The sequence below is a fragment of the Cucurbita moschata genome, unplaced genomic scaffold (genome assembly GCF_002738365.1).
Source record: "Cucurbita moschata cultivar Rifu unplaced genomic scaffold, Cmos_1.0 Cmo_Scf00111, whole genome shotgun sequence".
Taxonomy (NCBI): domain Eukaryota; kingdom Viridiplantae; phylum Streptophyta; class Magnoliopsida; order Cucurbitales; family Cucurbitaceae; genus Cucurbita; species Cucurbita moschata.
Window position 1 is genome coordinate 89,253 of NW_019268627.1, and position 20,965 is coordinate 110,217.

General features: G+C 34.8%; 3 non-coding genes across 3 annotated transcripts; all 3 read left to right on the top strand.

Annotated features, from left to right (window-relative positions):
* The first annotated feature begins 7,243 nt into the window (after positions 1–7,243).
* TRNAF-GAA lies at positions 7,244–7,316 on the top strand. The gene has a single exon. It is a non-coding gene; the product is annotated as a tRNA-Phe (tRNA).
* Positions 7,317–15,505: 8,189 nt separating this feature from the next.
* On the top strand, positions 15,506–15,577 carry TRNAC-ACA. The gene has a single exon. It is a non-coding gene; the product is annotated as a tRNA-Cys (tRNA).
* Positions 15,578–18,533: 2,956 nt separating this feature from the next.
* Positions 18,534–18,604, top strand: TRNAQ-UUG. Its single transcript has one exon. It is a non-coding gene; the product is annotated as a tRNA-Gln (tRNA).
* Positions 18,605–20,965: the final 2,361 nt, after the last annotated feature.

Sequence of the window (20,965 nt, forward strand, 5' to 3'; positions counted from 1 at the left end):
TATCCACCATACTTTCCAAAAGTGACTTAAAATTTAATATCCCTATCTTTTTTTGTGTGCAGCAAACATTGGTAACATTGACTACAAAACTTATAAACATCGTAATTCATGGCAAAGGTCATATGGATCGTGATGAGCATTTTCTCCCATATCTTGGTTTCGCTAACTAAAGTTTCCCAATAACTCCCAAACTTCATTACCTTATATAAACCTCTTGGGATAAGGATTCATATAACACTTCATAAAATAAGATCTACTGATGAATTTCATAGCATTTGAAGGTCATCTAGGTCATGAACCGAAGGTAAATTACCTTAGGGGCATTATGGTCATTTTACACCGTTTCTTGGTTTACCTACTTATCCTTATCCAATGACCACAAAATTTCACATCTAACCTCAACATACTATAATATGCTCAGTATTAAAATTTGATAGGCAGCAAAGCTCATATAGTGGGTTATTTTAATGTTACTTAAATCTCGAGCTATTTAATCGGTTCAGGGTCTTAACTCACGGTTCTTTGGGTTTCTCTTTCATATATCCTTAATTCATACTTGGTTTAGGGTTCATATGAAAATCCAAGCGATTTCTACAAGTATTTATTAACCAAAAGTCCAAGGTGGCTACTTGCCTCGTCGTCGACGTTTGGGACGTCCATTCTTAAGCTTCCAGTATCTGAATTACTTCATATTTCCTTCCACATACTCCTTATTGTGTCTATTTTCTGAAACCATAAGATTTTCTAGGAGAATCGGTTTGAAATTGGGCTAAAATTGAGAAAACCCGAGAAAAGGTCAAATTTTGAGTTGACTTGGATAGTTCAGTTGAACTGGCCATATCATCGTTCTCTTCCTCTGAACAGGAAGAAGATGCGCATTTTTTGCGTCGCCGCCATTTAAAACTCGGCCTGTACAGCCACATTTACAGCGTTTCTCTCCTCGATTTCTTCGTGAAACTTAAAGATGGGTATTACAAGGAAGGGTTAGGGATTGATTTGATACCTTCTCGTGGATCGTAGCCTAAGATATTCGCTTCGAAAGTTCATCCAAAATATGATTTATCGTTGGAGATAAAACAAAGGATTTCTTATTGGGTAGCCGATTCTAGGGGTTTCAAGGCCCTATTTCTTCATTGAACCTCCTCCATATCCTTTCTTCAGGCTAAAGGAATTGGTTTGGAGGAACGTCTTTGAGTGTAAGACCTTAATTTCAAAAAATCATTCTCGGTATGCAACTCACTCGAAACGCCAGATTTTTGATCTCTTGGGTAGCTTGTTCTACGATATTTCATCTCTCAATTCCTTCATCAAGTTTACTCAATTTCTTCCTCTGAAGCTAGAGGAATCCTTAATTTGAAGGAAAAGAGTCGGAGATAGGAATTCGACTCTTATCCCCAATTTAATTTCTAAACCTATTTCCATCAATTCGACATGCTCTCGAGGTTATTTTTCTTTGTGGTCTTCTATGGAAGCATTCCTTGGAGGTGCAGAAACTGATTGGAATCATTCTTGCTCGACGAATCAACATGTATCCTCGGATTAGATTTTCAAGTTTTTCTTGAGGTTCTTCAATGGCTGATTGAATTGGGGGAATGGTTTTTAGGCACTTTCAGCACTCTATTCCTTCATAGAACTTGTGGGTAATCTTGTTGAGAAGCGGTAGGAATAAGTTTGAAGAGAAATGATGGAGGATTGCTCTCAAATTTGGAAGAAATCTGAGAGTAGGAGACCCATAATCTAAACGCTTATTGTCTTCGATTGGGGGATCGACCTTTCTCGATTCTTATTCCGTATTGTTGCTCCTACTTCAGACTTTATAGGAGGAGCTTAAATCGACATTGAGAGCTCTAGATTCTTCGTTATTTAGAAGTTTGAAAAGAAATGGTGGAGGATTTCTCTCGAATTTGGAAGAAATCTGAGAGTAGGAGACCCACAATCTAAACGCTTATTGCGTTCGATTGGGGGATCGACCTTTCTCAATTCTTATTCCGTATTGTTGCTCCTACTTCAGACTTTATAGGAGGAGCTTAAACAGACATCGAGAGCTCCAGAATCTTTGTTATTTAGAGATCAAACTTTCTGGATAATTTTTCGGAGATATCAACTCCGATCATATCCTTACCGACCTTGGCTTTGAATACTAGTCGTTGGATGTGATGATCTGTGCGTATTCGTTCTAGATCATATCAAATTTTTTAGGAGATCCGACGGTTGAAATTTGAGTTGGAAGGATTTTGCTCAGATGGTCACGGTAGATGCTCTGATTCTAATTAGAGTGGCATTTCTGTAATTATCCATTCTTCTAGAGGTATTTTAGTAATTTGCCACTTTTCGAATATTTTATTATTATTTTTCTCGAAAAATCTATAATTTTTCTACAAATTTCTCATCGCTTTTTTATCATTTTTCACTGATTTTGAATCTTGAGATTCCTTCAAGATAAGGAATTGCAAATCAGTAAAGATTCTTGATAATTGATAAAATGACTTTTCGAACTTTTTCATTTACTTTTTCCTTTCCAATCCTTTTCAAAAGGCCTTTTAACTCCTTGAAATCACTTGTTAGGGTACACGAGTTACTTGACTAAGTCCCTTGTTCTTGCTTAATTCTTTAATTTTTTTCTTTCTATCCTTTGGGTATTTCATGAGTGGCTTATTCTTATGGGAGCTAATTTCCTTCATTTTTGGGGTGTTACATATACATACCCGTTACAAACACAAAATAAGAAGCAGACTCAAAAGAAGAACAAAAAATACTAGATTAAAAATAGAGGTTAGTCCATGGCCCACACTCCAAAGTCCACTCTCATCCACGACCAACTCTTAGTTACTTGAAAAAAAAAAAATCCTAAACATGGAGTGAGTAAAACTTAGTAACCTACTAGTAGGTTCTTAATCGCGACCTTAAGCTAGGATATTACTTCTTGTTATGTTTTTAGGATCTTAGAACTTAAAGGTCATCGTGTCATGTACCATATACTGATCCTGAAAACCTTCCTCGAAAATAACCTTCAATTTTCTCCCCATGAACACATGAGTGGTGTCATCATAATCATGTAATCCTACTGGTAAATCGTGGTGCAGGACATCTCGTTTAACAGATGGGAAAGGTAGGCCTATCATAACATCTAGCTCATGATACATATTGCAGGACATCCTACCTAAAGAGGAATAGGGGCCTTTTAGTACACATCATAATGCAGATAATGGTTACTTATGGCTATGGATCCTAGCAACTTATTTAGCATGTTATTCACATAGTTCTAGATACTTGGTATATGGATTATTGATGAACCTAGGTTTATACATAATGTCATGGGTTAGGCTTTAGGAGTTGAGGTTTTAGCTTAGGAAAACATTAGAGGGTAACCTAACGTGGACTCATTCGTGTGAAAACCTACTAGCACTTTGAGGACCTCTTTCCTTCACCAAACTAAACTTATGGGTAAACCTATTTAGAAGGTGCAGGAACAAATTTGGAAATGAATAGTGGACTATAGTTCTTGAATTCGAGGTAAACCCATGAACACGATACCCCAAAACAAAAAACTTGTATCTCTCGATTGGGTACTCGATTAAGCTTGCTTCTTGCCCCTAATAGTCTACCCTAATTCATAATTTATAGACGGATTTTCCACTACCATTGAAACGTCTAAAATTTCTATAATTTTATTCTTGATTTTTCTGAATCTTCTGCCAGAAAAGTCTTCTCCGATCAGAGCTTTCCTTTTTTAAGCACCTTGTAATTCTTATTCTATAAAAAATTTAATGAGTCGAGAAGTTTATAAAAATTAGAAAAAGTACCATTTTATCAATGTTTTTTCAATTTTACTTGTTCTTTGCTTCTAGATACAACCTAGTATGGATTATACACGGTCTCTTATTGGAGACCTTGAGTGTTGCAAATTCTCCTCTCCTTTGAAAACTTTCAGTCATCCCAAGTGCTTATTCTAAAATAAGTCAGAGTACAAGGTTCTTATTTGCCTTCTATTTCCCAAGTGGCTTCTTCTACTCTATGATTCTTCCATAGGACCTTAACAAGAGAGATTTTCTTGTTTCTCAATCATTTGACTTTCTTGTCTATTATTTGAATCGGGTCTTTTTTATACGTTAGGTCATCTCTCAAGAAGAGAGTTTCATGAGCCAGTACGTGCGAACGATCTAGGGTATACTTCCGTTGTATGGATACATGAAAGATATTATGTATTGTAGACAAGTTTGGGCATTGCCCGATTCTATAGGCCACAGATCCAATCCTTTCTAATATCTCAAAGGGACGGATAAACCTAGGGCTTCGCTTCCCCTTTTCACCCTACCTGAGCACCCCTCTCATGGGGTGCTACCTTTAGGAATATATGATCCCCTACCTACAATTCCATGTCCTTGCGCCTTAGGTGATATGAACCAAGAGACATCAATCATACAATATGCTTCAATGAAGATGTGGAGAAAAGGTTATCAAAATAATCAAAAGATGTTTCAATTCATGCTACATTGAAGAAGAATAAAGTTTGATTGTTGTAAATTTTGGGTGGGTTATAATTTAGAGTTATTGTGTTTTAAGACTTTTTATTTAATTTCGGTTACATTTACATAATGGCTAATTATGGCCATAAAGTGTGAATGTTACAACTTTTGGAATGCCTTTAATAGTTTCATTTTGAGGCTATATAAAGCCATCTATGTTGTATTTGTAATAAGACTTAGAAGATATATCAAAAGAAGCATTTGTGCTTTTCTTTAGCCAATGGCTAAGTTTCTTTGCAATTCTATGTAGTTTAGATTGCATGTAGAATCATTCAAGCTCGACATGATCAATCTTGCTTGTGGAGTGATTCGAATCTCAAACAAAGTGTTCTTGGTTTGAGATATTCGATCGACAAGGTAATCCGAATCTTATTCCCCTTGTATTGACTCCTTATCTTATCATTTGGTATCAGAGCTTCAGGCTCAAGATCGGATATATGTTTCCTTTGCGTTTCTTCTCAATTTAATTTTTATTTATTTTCATCTTTTTAGTTTTTAATCGACCCAAAGTTCAAAATTCAATCTTTGCTCTATTTAAAATTTTGAGAGGTGAGAATGAGAGCTTCATTTGTGTAAATGAGTGCAAACAGAGTGGCCTAAAATTCCTTGAGTGTATACACGTGAGAGAGTGTTGTGAGGTCCTTTGTATTTCCATAACTTATTTTTTGCAGCAAAGTTTCACAAATAGATTCGAGGACGAATCCTCTTGAAGAAGTGGAGAATGATATGAACCAAGAGACATCAATCATACAATATGCTTCAATGAAGATGTGGAGAAAAGGTTATCAAAATAATCAAAAGATGTTTCAATTCATGCTACATTGAAGAAGAATAAAGTTTGATTGTTGTAAATTTTGGGTGGGTTATAATTTAGAGTTATTGTGTTTTAAGACTTTTTATTTAATTTCGGTTACATTTACATAATGGCTAATTATGGCCATAAAGTGTGAATGTTACAACTTTTGGAATGCCTTTAATAGTTTCATTTTGAGGCTATATAAAGCCATCTATGTTGTATTTGTAATAAGACTTAGAAGATATATCAAAAGAAGCATTTGTGCTTTTCTTTAGCCAATGGCTAAGTTTCTTTGCAATTCTATGTAGTTTAGATTGCATGTAGAATCATTCAAGCTCGACATGATCAATCTTGCTTGTGGAGTGATTCGAATCTCAAACAAGTGTTTGAGATATTTGATCAACAAGAATCATTGAAGCTCGACATGATCGATCTTGCTTCTGGAGTGATTCGAATCTCAAACAAAGTGTTCTTGGTTTGAGATATTCGATCGACAAGGTAATCCGAATCTTATTCCCCTTGTATTGATTCCTTATCGTATCATTAGGTCTGCATAGCTTTTCTCTCAACTTTGTGCGGTTTGTATCCTAGCTTTAATCTTCTGGATTGCGGCGTTGGTAATTTGCACCAGCTCTGGCCCAATAGTTGTCGTTTGCTCCCCTTCTTCCCAAAAGATAGGGGATCGAAATCTTCGTCCATAGAGAACATCGTATGTGGCCATTTGTATGGTGACTTGGCAAGTATTATTATAAGCGAATTTCATAAGGGGTAGGTACTTATCCCAACTTCCTGCAAAATCCATCACATATACCCTCAACATGTCTTCAAATATTTGCTTGAGCATTTCTATTTGACCATCTTTTTATGGGTGGAATGTCGTACTACAACTGCGTACCCAATGTCTTTTGTTGAATTTTCCAGAAGCGAGATTTAAATCTGGCATCTCGGTCTAATACTATTGCCTTTTGTTGAATTTCCAGAAGTGTACCCAATACCTTTACTGATGAATATTCATTTTTAATGTTAGCAAGAGTAGCTCAGTTGGAAGATTGTTAGACTGAAGATTTGAAAGTCACACGTGTTTTATCCCTATTCAACGCACCTAATACAAGTTTATTATGTGACTATACAATCTAAAAACATAACTTGCTTATTCAATCTAAAATTAGTGATTATTTCTTTTTTAAACATAATGAATTAGCGGAAATACCTTTACTTATGAATTTTCATTTTTAATATTAGCAGGGATAGCTCTATTGGGAGAGCATCCGACTGAAGATTTAAAGGCCACGTGTTTGATCTCCACGTTCAGCGCACCTAATTCTAGTTGCATAACTCGATTATTCAATCTAAAATTAGTCATTATTCCTTTCTGAAATCTCAATGAATTATCGGAAATACCTAAAGTGTTCTAGTTCACCGCACCTTATACAAGTTGGATAACTTGAATATCTTATTAAAAATTAGTGATTATTTCTATTTAAAATTTCAATGAATTAGCGAAAATACCTTTACTGATGAATTTTTATTTTTAACGTTAGTGTGGATAGCTCAGTTGAGAGAGCGTTAGATTGAAAATCTGAAGGTCTCGTGCTCGATTCACGTTAACCACACATGGTTCACGTTGCACAATTTGACTATTAAATTTAAAATTAGTGATCATTTCTTTCTAAAATTTCAATTAATTAGCAGAAATATCTTTACTTAAAAACTTTTATTTTTAATGTTAGCGAGGATAGCTCAGTTTGGAGAGCGTCAGATTTAAGATTTGAAGGTCACGTGTTCGATCTCCCCGTTCACCGCACCTGTTTCTATTTGCATAACCTGACTATTCAATAAAAAATTAGTCATTATTTCTTTTTTAAAATCTCAATGAATCAATGAAAATATCTTTACTGATGAATTTTCATTTCTAATGATTGCGGGGATAGCTCAGTTGGGAAAGCGTCAGACTGAAGATCTAAAGGTCATGTGTTTGATTCACGTTCACCGCACTTATTTAGTTGATTATTATTTGAGTGAAATAGCTTTACTTATGAATTTTTATTTTCTACGTTACAGGGGATAGCTTAGTTGGGAGACCGTAATATTGAAGATTCAAAGGTCACGTGTTTGATTCACGTTCACCGCACTTGTTTAGTTGATTATTATTTGAGTGGAAATAGCTTTACTTATGAATTTTTATTTTTAATGTTACAGGGGATAGCTTAGTTGGGAGACCGTAATATTGAAGAGACCGTAATATTGAAGATTCAAAGGTCACGTGTTCGTTTGACCTTCACCACACCTGATTATGCTATAGGGGATAGCTTAGTTGGGAGACCGTAATATTGAAGATTCAACCGTAATATTGAAGATTCAAAGGTCACGTGGTCGTTCAACCTTCACCACACCTCATTCAAGTAGTATAACTTACTATCTTATCTAAATTTAGAGATGATTTCTTTTTAAAATTTCAATGAATTAGCGTAAATAATTTTACTTATGAATTCAGTGATTATTTCTTTTTAAAATTTCAAAATTTTCATTTTCAATGTTACACGGGATATCTTAGTTGGGAGACCGTAATATTGAAGATTCAAAGGTCACGTGTTCGTTTGACCTTCACCACACCTGATTATGTTATAGGGGATAGCTTAGTTGGGAGACCGTAATATTGAAGATTCAACCGTAATATTGAAGATTCAAAGGTCACGTGTTCGTTTGACCTTCACCACACCTGATTATGTTATAGGGGATAGCTTAGTTGGGAGACCGTAATATTGAAGATTCAACCGTAATATTGAAGATTCAAAGGTCACGTGATCGTTCGACCTTCACCACACCTCATCCAAGTAGTATAACTTATATCTTATCTAAATTTAGACCGTAATATTGAAGATTCAAAGGTCACGTGTTCGTTTGACCTTCACCACACCTGATTATGTTATAGGGGATAGCTTAGTTGGGAGACCGTAATATTGAAGATTCAACCGTAATATTGAAGATTCAAAGGTCACGTGATCGTTCGACCTTCACCACACCTCATCCAAGTAGTATAACTTATATCTTATCTAAATTTAGACCGTAATATTGAAGATTCAAAGGTCACGTGTTCGTTTGACCTTCACCACACCTGATTATGTTATAGGGGATAGCTTAGTTGGGAGACCGTAATATTGAAGATTCAACCGTAATATTGAAGATTCAAAGATCACGTGATCGTTCGACCTTCACCACACCTCATCCAAGTAGTATAACTTATATCTTATCTAAATTTAGAGATGATTTCTTTTTAAAATTTAAATGAATTAGCGTAAATAATTTTACTGATCAATTTTCATTTTAATGTTAGCATGGATAGCTGAATTGGGAGTGGGAGTGGGTCTATAGATCTAAAGATAGTCTGGATTCCTAATTATTTATTTGACTATAAATGCTCTATAAGAATTCTTTATTTGACTATAAATGCTCCATAAGACATTTAGTAAAATGACTCATTTTATTGCTCCATAAGACATTTAGTAAAATGACTCATTTTATTGCATGGAACAATAAAATTGAAGTTCTCGTATAATTGTCAATACATTCTATTTTTAATGTTGCCAAATTGAGTCATTTTGATGTAGGTGATGATTTTTCTTATTCGAGGACGAATCCTTAAGAGGGGGATGATGATAAGAATCACGGTGTACATTCTACTTTCAATGTTGCTGAGTTGAGTTCTTTTGATGTAGGTGATGATTTTTCTGATTCGAGGACGAATCCTTTTGAAGAGGGGGATGATGATAAGAATCACGGTGTTCCAATTGGACCTATTACATAACCCAACGCCAAGAAGATTCAACAAGCATTCATACTTCATCTACAAAATTGGATAGGCTAGGTTCAACCATCATTTCATGTGTTACAAGCTAATTCTTTTGAGTCAAGACCATTTGGATATTCAAAAGTAAATATTTGGACGGATGAAGCAGTGGATGAAGTTGCAAGCATCATTTCATGAGTGGTTAGAAAAATTTATTTATTATTTTAATTTCATAAAGTTTGTAATGCTCAAATTGACTTCGTCTTGTGTGGAGATTTAAAGGGATCGAGATTAAATCACGGCCACTAACTTCTTTTGTTGGGAGACTATAAATACCCACAAATTATTATGTAAAAGCATATTTGTGATCAATGAAATTGATCTCTCAAGTTGAGACGATCCCCCTTGTAGAAATCTGAGCATATCTTTGTCATTTCTAAGTTTCATGCAATTCTTGTGGTAGATTGCATCTCAATCATTCAATCAAGCCTTGATCAAGTTCGATGGTGAAGTGACTCAATTTAGAAAAAGGTTCCAAATCTTGTTTCTCAATCTTGAATCTCATCATCTAATTCTAGCTTTATCTCTTGGTTGATCCAAATTTTGTATAAGAAGGTGTTAATTTCTTTAATACAAGGGTTCTTGCTTCTACAAAAGCTTGGCTCGTTGGGCTGAAGATTACGATTGGTCTATCATCCTTCAACGGGATCTTCTATCCTCCTGACTTGCTCTGATGCGGTCGTTCTTCTAACGCCGATGACACGTCCAGTTGTCGAGATTGGTAATGTGAGTTTGTAACCCATCCATTGAGGTTCTTAGAATGATTCTATAGCTTATCATTTCCATGTTGGGAGTTGGATCATGGGTCTTGGGCGAAGGAATCCTTTATTTACCGCCCTTCGAGTCGAAGGAAGTGTCATAAGGCTAGTTTTTTTTCAAATTTTTTTTTCTATTTTATTGATATTTTTTAGTGATTTTATTTGATTTTATTTCAATTTTGTCAAATCACTCCGGTGCTCATCTCAATCATTTCAGCCTTGTTGGCATTCAATAAGAGAGACCTTGGAAATAACCTGTAACTATTCAACTGGATTATCACATTAACAATTTTAATCAAATAAAGTGACATTAACCATTTGAATCACCTCAACCCCACTTGTTGAACTTGACCAAATGTCTATAACATAACACAAACAAAGGTACAAAGTAACACTAACAAAGGTACAAAGTTCATAAAAGTCTTTTTAATCTAAAATACCATTGAACTTTACCATTATAGTGCCTCTCAAACGTAGGTAAAGTTTAAATTCGGGTCTCCTTGTCAAACTCACTCGGGTGCTCATCTAAACCATGATGGTGTTCAACAAGAGAGACTTCGAAAATAGCCGGATTATCGCATTAACCATTTGAATCACCTCAACTCCACTCGTTGAAATTGAAACAAATATCTATAACATAACACTAACATAGGTACAATGTTCATAAAAGTCTTTTTAATCTAAGATACTATTGAACTTGACCATTATAGTGCCCCTCAAAATGAGGTAAACTTTAAATATAATTGGTGACAAAAGATGAAACTATAAAATAAAAAGAAATAAGAAAATAATATTCAATTTCAGAGAATCAAACCAGAATGTCCGAGGTGAAAGCCAAATATCCAAACCGTTGGACAACAATGAATTTTTGGTGTAGTTGTCCTAAAGTCTTTTGTCTAATCGCTGAAGAGTTTTACTATGATGTTTTGAGTAATGTCTAACTCTTCGACACGTTCTTTCATGTGTGTGATAGAGTTCTCAGAGTTATCGCGATGTTTCGAGCTGTTCGATCGTGTGGCTCTTTCTTCAAAAGGGTCAACATCAAACGTCAGGTCTTTGATTGGCAACCCATCCAGAGGAGCGTCGATTCCATCGATTCCATCAACAGTCTTCCCATGAGTTTATGGTGCATGACCCATTATTTATACCATTCACCTTCAAGCGCCACCATAGTTTTGCATCGTCCATGAGATGCATTGCGACCAACGTAACTCTTAGGTCCTATGAGCAAGTTCCAGTAACCTTCAAGTATTGTTCTACGTCAAAAATAAAGCTTTTTAATTCCTTAGCATCCCGGTTTCCCTTTAAGGGGTTGTGTTCTTGGATTTTAAGTTTGCTAAGCCCACATGAACTTGGTTTGAGGTGTGGTTCTCTACAGCCCAACTTGCCAAACTCACTCGGGTGCTCATCTCAACCATAATGTCATTCAACAAGAGAGACCTCGAAAACGACTGGATTATCGCATTAACCATTTGAATCACCTTCTCATCTCAACCATGATGTCGTTCAACAAGAGAGACCTCGAAAACGACTGGATTATCGCATTAACCATTTGAAATTGAACAAAGTATTTTTAATCAAAGATAGAAACTGTAAAATAAAATGGAATAAGAAAATAATATTCCGTTGCCGAGATACGAAGTTCATAAAAGTCTTTTTAATCTAAGATAAAAACTGTAAAATAAAATGGAATAAGAAAATAATATTCCATTGCCGAGATACGAAGTTCATAAAAGTCTTTTTAATCTAAGATCGAAACTGTAAAATAAAATGGAATAAGAAAATAATATTCCATTGCCGAGATGAACCTAGGTCTCCTGGGTGAAAGCCAGATATCCTGTCCGCTAGACGACAATGGCTTTTTTGTGTTAATGTCCTGAAGTCTTTTGTTTGATCGTTGAAGAGTTTTAGCATGATCTTTTACTTAATGTCTAACTCTTCGACACGTCCTTCCCTGTGTGTGTTAGAGTTCTCAGGGCTACCGCGAAGTTTCAAGCTGTTCGATTGTGTGGCTCTTTCTTCGTTTCAAGCTGTTCGATTGTGTGGCTCTTTCTTCAAAAGAGTCAATATCAAATGTTAGGTCTTTGATTGGCAACCCATCTAGGGGAGCGTCGATTGGATCGATTCCACCAACGATCTTCCCATGAGTTTATGGTGCATGACCCATTTTTTATACCATTCACCTTCGAGCACTACCCTAGTTTTGCATCGTCCATGAGATGCATTGCGGCTAACCTAACTCTCACGTCGTATGAGAAAGTTCCTATAGCCCTCAACTCTCAGGTCGTATGATAGAGTTCTTAGAGCTATCGCAACATTTCGAGGTGTTCGATCGTGTGGCTTTTTCTTCAAAAGAGTCAATATCAAACGTCAGGTCTTTAATTGGCAACCCATCAAGGGGAGCGTCGATTGCATCGATTCCATCAACGGTCTTCCCATGAGTTTAGGGTGCATGACCCATTTTTTATATCATCCACCTTCGAGCGCCACCGTCCATGAGATGCATTGTGGCCAACTTAACTCTTAGGTCCTATGAGCAAGTTCCTGTAACCTTCAAGTATTGTTCTACGTCAAAAATAAAGTTTTTTAATTCCTTAGCATCCGGGTTCCCATTTAAGGGTTTGTGTTTTTGGATTTTCAGTTTGTTAAGCCCATCATGAGCTTGGCTTGGGGTGTGGTTCTCTACGACCCTCACTCTGGTGCTCATCTCAGTCATCTCAGCCATGATGGCGTTCAACAAAAGAGGCCTTGAGAATGACCGGATTATCACATTAACCATTTGAATGACGTCAACCTCATTGTTGAAATTGAACCAAATATCTATGACATAACACTATTAAAGGTTCACAGTTCATAAAAGTCTTTTTAATCTAGGATACTATTGAACTTGACCATTATAGTGCCTCTCAAACCAAGTTCATAAAAGTCTTTTGAATTTAAGATACTATTGAACTCATCCATTATAGTGCTTCTCAAACCTAAGTAAAGTTTAAATATAATTGGTGACAAAAGATGAAACTATAAAATAAAAGAAATAAGAAAATAAAATTTCACTGTCGAGAATCAAACTTGGGTCTCCTCGATGAAAGCCAGATCTTCTGTGTAATGTCTAACTCTTCGACACGTTTTTTTATGTGTGTGATAGAGTTCTCAGAGCTACCGCCACGTTTCTTGTTGTTCTATTCTGTAGCTCTTTCTTCAAAAGAGTCAACATCAAACATTAGGTCTTTGATTGAAAACCCATCCAGGGGAGCGCCAATTGCTTCAATTCCATCAATGGTCTTCCCATGATTTTTTTGTGCATGACCAGTTTTTTATACAATTCACCTTCAAGCGCCACCATAGTCTTGCATCGTCCATGAGATGCATTGTGGGCCAATGTAACTCTCAGGTCCTTTGAGGAAGTTCCTATAGTCTTGAAGTATAATATCAAAACATATTAACGTATTTTATATGTCAAATATTAAAATAATTGATGTGTATCATAAACATTAAATAAAAATATATATTTGAAATTTGAATGCGATTCATATTAATTAAACAAATATTATTATGATATTCTACGACATTTTAATATTATTTAAATAAGATATTATATCTTAATATATTAGGTATTTAAATATATAATCTGACAAAAATTATCACAAGTTCACTGTAAATAGAACCCTAGGGTTAAGTCCAAAAGCATCAAATGACATTTTAGGTGATATTTTGCAGAGGAGAAGCTGATAAGGTCTTCAAAGAGCATGTGGTCATGTCTAACATTTTAGATTAACATGGTGAAAAGAAACCAGAAATTCTGATACTGGTAATTAACTACAAACCTTTGAATAAGGTTTTAGAATAAATAAGATATCCAATCCAAAACAAAAATGATTTGATAAAAAGAATTTAGAGTCAAATGTTTTTATAAAATTCGACATGAAATTGGGATTTCGGAAAATTCTAATTTCTTAAAAGGACAAATATAAAATAGCATTTAATGTCCAATTTAGAAAATATGAGAGGAACGTCATGCCATTTAGGCTAAAAAACGCTCCATCCGAATTTCAGAAGATTATGAATGATATTTTCAATCCTTTCAAAAAATTTCGATAGTTTATATTGATGATGTGTTGATATTTTCTAAAACCATTAAGATCAGCACTTTAAACATCTACATACATTCATTAATGTAATCAAAAGAAATCAGCTAGTTGTGTCCATACCCAAACTTAAATAATATCAAACTCAGATCCGTTTTCTTGGATTTTAAATTTATTTGAGCCTTATTAAAACCCATCCAATGGTCTTTGTCTCAAACTTTGGTAATGACGTATCCTAGAAAAGCCAACTTCAAAAAAATTTTAGGTTCTCTCAATTACGTGTCTTGTATCCTTCAAGATATCAGGCACATTTACAAATGTCTTGATGAGTGTCTTCAAAATAATACAAAATCTTGATTTGGAAGGGATATCTCTACAACAAAAAAAAAAAAAAAAAAAATCCAATCATTAGTCAAATAAACTCTCTGCTTAAGTCTTATTGACCCAAGGGCAAATCTCATAATGAAACGTGATGCATCAAATATCGGATATGGAGGTATCTAAAATTGTCAAAGAGGACAAAGAATCAATTATCATATTTCATTCCAAAGCCTCCAATAATACCATACAAATTACAAAATAGTAAAAAAAATATATATATATATATATTATTTCCATTGTACCTGTGTACACAAATTTTAAAGAAAATTGAATTAAAAAAACTATTAAAATCTATTCTAGAGTAAAATTTAGTTTTAGAAAAAAAAGGGAAGAATCTTGTTTCAAACAAAAAATAATTTTGCTAGATAAAAGTAAATTTTGTTGTGATTTTAAAATTCTACCTATAAAAGAAGTTGAAAACACCTTGGGAGATTACCTATGGGAGAGTTTCTAACAAACTCTCTTCTCTCCTCTGTCTTCTCAAACTCATACTAATCCAACCAATCATAGACTCAAAAGTTCAATTACCTATAAAAGAAGGTGAAAACACCTTGTGAAAGTCTGTAAGGATACTACTACCTCTAGCTTTGCAAAATCCAGCGTTGTTGAAGCTTATCAAAATCGCTGCAAAAATAAAGTTTAACAAGTGGTTCTATGATGTAGTGGTTAGCACTTTCGACTTTAAATCTAACGACCTATGTTTAATTCCCAATAGGTAATCCACCAATTTATACAAAATTGGTCCATAGCCAATTCGGTAGGGTCACTTTTGGACCGATAATCTGTAGAAGGGGTCACTAAGGTTGAGATCCTACAAAATGGGTCCATAGCTCAATGTTAGAGCATTTGATTGCAGATCAAGAGGTCACCAATTCGAACCTAGTTGGGCCCTTCTATATTGGATAGAAATTTGTTACACTTTTTGGACCGACACTATGTCTAAGGGGTCACTAAGGTTAAAATCCTACAAAATGGATCCATGGCTCAGTGGTAGAGAATTTGATCGGTCACTCGTTTGAACTTGGTTGGACCCTTTCATTTTGGATAGACACTTTTTACGCTTTTGGACTGACACTCTAGAAGGGGTCACTAAGGTTGAAATCATGCAAAATGGGTCCATAGCTTAGTGGTAGAGCATTTGACTACAGATTAAGAGGTCACTAGTTCGAATCTGGTTGGGCCCTTTTATTTTAGAACATGGTTAAAAACCTACAATTAGGCTACTTACTGAGTCTTGTACTCACTCTATTTTGAATATAATGTAAATATATATGTAAATTAATATCTGGTTGAGCTTGATAATGTGAGATAACAATTATTTTCTATTTTATCTAAATTTTTTAAATATGGGTTCATTTCCAAATGCATTCTAACACCCTTATTGCTGAATAAATGGCATGAAACTAGTTTCACATAGTAACGTTGCCCTTTGTGAGATAACAATTATTTTCTATTTTATCTAAATTTTTTAAATATGGGTTCATTTCCAAATGCATTCTAACACCCTTATTGCTGAATAAATGGCATGAAACTAGTTTCACATAGTAACGTTGCCCTATGCATTCTAACACCCTTATTGCTGAATAAATGGCATGAAACTAGTTTCACATAGTAACGTTGCCCTTTGCATTCTAACACCCTTATTGCTGAATAAATGGCATGAAACTAGTTTCACATAGTAACGTTGCCCTTTGCTCCTATTGGTGGAAGGATAATAGGTCTTGGCATGAAACTAGTTTCACATAGTAACGTTGCCCTTTGCTCCTATTGGTGGAAGGATAATAGGTCTGATACGATAAGGAATCAATACAAGGGGAATAAGATTCGGATTACCTTGTCGATCGAATATCTCAAGTCAAGAACACTTGATTGAGATTCGAATCACTCCACAAGCAAGATCGATCATGTCTAGCTTGAATGATTCTTGTTGATCAAATATCTCAACACAAGAACACTTGTTTGAGATTCGAATCACTCCACAAGCAAGATTGATCATGTCGAGCTTGAATGATTCTACATGCAACCTAAACTACATAGAGTTGCAAAGAAACTCAGCCATTGGCTAAAGAAAAGCACAAATGCTTCTTTTGATATATCTTCTAAGTCTCCCTTACAAATACAACAAACATGGCTTTATATAGCCTCAAAATGAAACTATTGAAGGCATTCCAAAAGTTGTAACATTCACACTTTATGGCCATAATTAGCCATTATGTAAATGTAACCGAAATTAAATAAAAAGTCTTAAAATACAATAACTCTAAATTACTCTAAATTATAACCCACCCAAAATTTACAACAATCAAACTTTATTCTTCTTCAATGTAGCATGAATTGAAACATCTTTTGATTATTTTTTATAACCTTTTCTCCACATCTTCATTGAAGCATATTGTATGATTGATGTCTCTTGGTTCATATCAAGGTCTATTATGCCTATAGGGTAGTTTTAAGCTCATTTCCAAATGCATTCTAACACCCTTATTGCTGAATAAATGGCATGAAACTAGTTTCACATAGTAACGTTGCCCTTTGTGAGATAACAATTATTTTCTATTTTATCTAAATTTTTTAAATATGGGTTCATTTCCAAATGCATTCTAACACCCTTATTGCTGAATAAATGGCATGAAACTAGTTTCACATAGTAACGTTGCCCTTTGCTCCTATTGGTGGAAGGATAATAGGTCTATTATGCCTATAGGGTAGTTTTAAGCGTGACAACCAGACTATTTTTTTTTAAGTTAAAAATTAGAATTATAACAATCTGCCTAAAACCCTCAGACTAATTTTGCTTCATTTCTAAATGCAGGCAGACAAAGTAGAAAAATGAAAACATGTAAATTGTAAACTCAAACATTTCAAATAAATAAATAAGTTTTGATGGTACTCATGTTAACCAGAAAACAATCCACTAAATTTATTTTAAACATAGAAAACTTTATGTCTCCATCTTGTAAAGCCAATAAATCAAGGGCTTAATATAGTAGAGAAATAAAAAAATGTTACCCTCATCTGTGTTGTGCTATGCCATAAGCTGTAAAGCCAATAAACCAAAGGGCCTAATAGAGTAGAGAAATAAAAAAATGTTACCCTCATCTGTGTTGTGCTATATAAGTGATCCATGGATGTTGACTTTGACCAATTCCTACTTTTTTTTTTCTATATTTTGAAACTATTTTAAGCACTTTTCTCTTGTACTCGTTATAATTTTACCTTTTAAGGTTGTAAATATTTGTGTATAGGTGACTATGATGATTATCAGTGAACTGAGTTAAGTGGAAATAAATTTTGAAGATGAAATTAAAGTATTAATTTTGATATCATCTTTACCTGAGTTTTGGGATATTGTTATTAATGAGATTCAACTAATGCCATTAGAAAAAGAATGGTCAACATAAGATATTTGAAACAAATAAATATTTTGTCCTCTATGTATCAAATCACTCATTTGAAATTCCTTAATAATAAACCTGAAGTCTTACATCTTTTATAGAGAAAAGTTCTTTAAATAGACGTCTTATTAGATACTTCTAAGCATTTAGAGATCAACTAGGCACAAAGCTAAACATTCTAAATAAAAAAATTAGGGGTTAAACTTTTAAGTTAATGTAATTTAAGAAACTTATGATTTTTATATTATCAAGAAATTAATTGAGCTATGTCGATTCAATCTAGTGGACCTAAGAATTGAACCGAACCAAACCAACTAGTTAGTAACATGATTTAGTGGAAGCATTTTCACGCAAAGTAGAATCAATAATGGAGGGTTTGAAATAATATAGTTTTCACCCATTGTTTCTCGAGTGAATATTGAAATAATATAGTTTTCATGTTAAGTTTTGCACGGAAGAAAGAAAGACTAGGATGTAAAGTATTATTTCAATTTGTTTGTAATATACAACAATATATAAATTAACTATAAGAAATATATAAAATTACATGTTCTCCAAGAGCTTTAATCAACACAGGAGGGTTACTTTTGCAACCACTCTAAAGATGCTCAAGATCACAACGAGTTAGATAAAACAGCTCTAGAACTTTGAATCCAATAACTTGAGTTTGACTCATGATAGGATCTCTCTTCTTGTGGAATCTGCATAAAATAGGAAAACCATTCCAAAATAAATTCTTACAAGGGGTTTTATGGTGTAGTGGTTAGCACTTTGGACTTTGAATCCAACGACTTGGGTTCAACTCCCGTAGGACCTTTAAGAAATGACCTTGATGCGAAAACACAGAATAAGGAGCGAAAACACAAGACATATTCGAACCAATAATATAACTAGCATGATTGAACGCCATAATCGTGGCATCTCATTTAGGTGAGAGAGATAATAAGTTCATCATGGAATCCTGCTCATGGTACATATACCATAGCATCCCACCTAAAGAGAAATAGGGGCCTCGCGGTACACTTCGTGAAGTGAGATAATGGTTACTTCAGGCATGGATCCTAGCAACTTGTTAAGCATGATGTTTGCATTAACCTAGGTGTTTTCTTGGATTCTTGTGATCCTAGGTTTGTGCATAACGTCTTGGGTCAAGCTTGGAACTTATAAGTTCTTAGGAATAGCCCAGCATGATATTGTGCACCTAGTATCTATTAGAGACCAAGGGTACATCTGGGGAATCTATTCTTTCAGGGATACCACTTTAGTTATCCTAGGAGGTAAACTCATATGGATGGTGATGAGCATTTTCTCTCGCTAACTAAAGTTTTCCAATAACTCCCAAACTCCATTAAATTATATAACCTCTCGGGATAAGGATTCATACAACATTTCATAAAATAAGATCTACTAAGAAAACCTGAGAAAATGTCAAATTTTGAGTTGATTTGGACAATTTAGTTGAACTGGCCGTATCATCGTTTTCTTCCTCTGAATAGGAAGAAGATGCGCATTTTTCGCATCGCTGCCATCTCAAACTCGGCCTGTACAGCCACATTTACAGCGTTCCTCTCCTTGATTTCTTCGTGAAACTTAAAGATGGATGTTACAAGAAAGGGCTAGGGATTTTTTTGATAACTTCTCGTGGATTGTAGCCTAAGATATTCGCTACCAAAGTTCATCCAAAATCTGATTTATCGCTGGAGATAAAACAAAGGATTTCTTATTGGGTAGCCAATTCTAGGGGTTTCAAGGCACTATTTCTTTATTGAACCCCTCCATATCCTATCTTCAGGCTAAAGGAATTGGTTTGGAGGAACGTCTTTGAGTGTAGGACCTTAATTTCTAAAAATCGTTCTCGGTATGCAACTCACTCGAAACGCCAAATTTTTAATCTCGCGGGTAGCTTGTTCTACGACGTCTCAGCTCTCGATTCCTTCATCAAGTTTACTCAACTTCTTCCTCTGAAGCTAGAGGAATCCTTAATTTGAAGGAAAAGAGATCGTAAATAGGAATTTTGACTCTTATCCCCAATTTAATTTTGAAACCTATTTCCTTCAATTTGGCACGCTCTCGAGGTTATTTTTCTTCGTGGTCTTCTATGGAAGCATTCCTTGGAGGTGCAGAAACTAATTGGAATGCTTCCTTGGAGGTGCAGAAACTGATTGGAATCATTCTTTCTCGACGAGTCATCATGTATCCTCAGATTGGATTTTTAAGTTTTTCTTGAAGTTCTTCAATGGCGGATTGAATTGAGGGAATGGTTTCTGGGCACTTTCAGCACTCTATTCCTTCATAGAACTTGTGGGTAATCTTGTTGAGAAACTTTAGGAATAAGTTTGAAGAGAAATGGTGAAGGATTGCTCTCGAATTTGGAAGATCTGAGAGTCGGAGACCCATAATCTAAACGCTTATTGCCTTCGATTGGGGGATCGACCTTTCTCGATTCTTATTCCGTATTATTGCTCCTACTTCAGACTTTATAGGAGGAGCTTAAACCGACATTGAGAGCTCTAGATTCTTCGTTATTTAGAAGTTTGAAGAGAAATGGTGGAGGATTGCTCTCGAATTTGGAAGAAATCTGAGAGTAGGAGACCCACAATCTAAACGCTTATTGCCTTCAATTGGTGGATCGACCTTTCTCGATTCTTATTCCGTATTGTTGCTCCTACTTTCGACCATATAGAAGGAGCTTAAACTGACATTGAGAGCTCCAAAATCTTCCTTATTTAGAGATCGAACTTTCTGGATAATTTTTTGGAGATATCAACTCCGATCATAGCCTTACCGACCTTGACTTTGAATACTAGTCATTGGATGTGATAATTCGTGCGTGTTCGTTCTAGATCATATAAAATTTTGTAGGAGATCCGACGGTTGAGATTTCAGTTCGAAAGATTTTGCTCGGATGGCCACGGTAGATGCTCTAATTAAAATTAGAGTGGCATTTCTGTAATTATCCATTCTTCCAGGGGTATTTTGGTAATTTGCCACTTCTCGAATATTTTATTATTATTTTTCTTGAAAAATCCATAATTTTTCTACAAATATCTCATATCTTTTTTATCATTTTTCCTTTTTTTTTGAATCTTGAGATTCCTTCTACATAAAGAATTACAAATCCGGAAAGATTCTTGATAATTGATAAAATGACTTTTTTACCTTTTTGATTGACTTTTT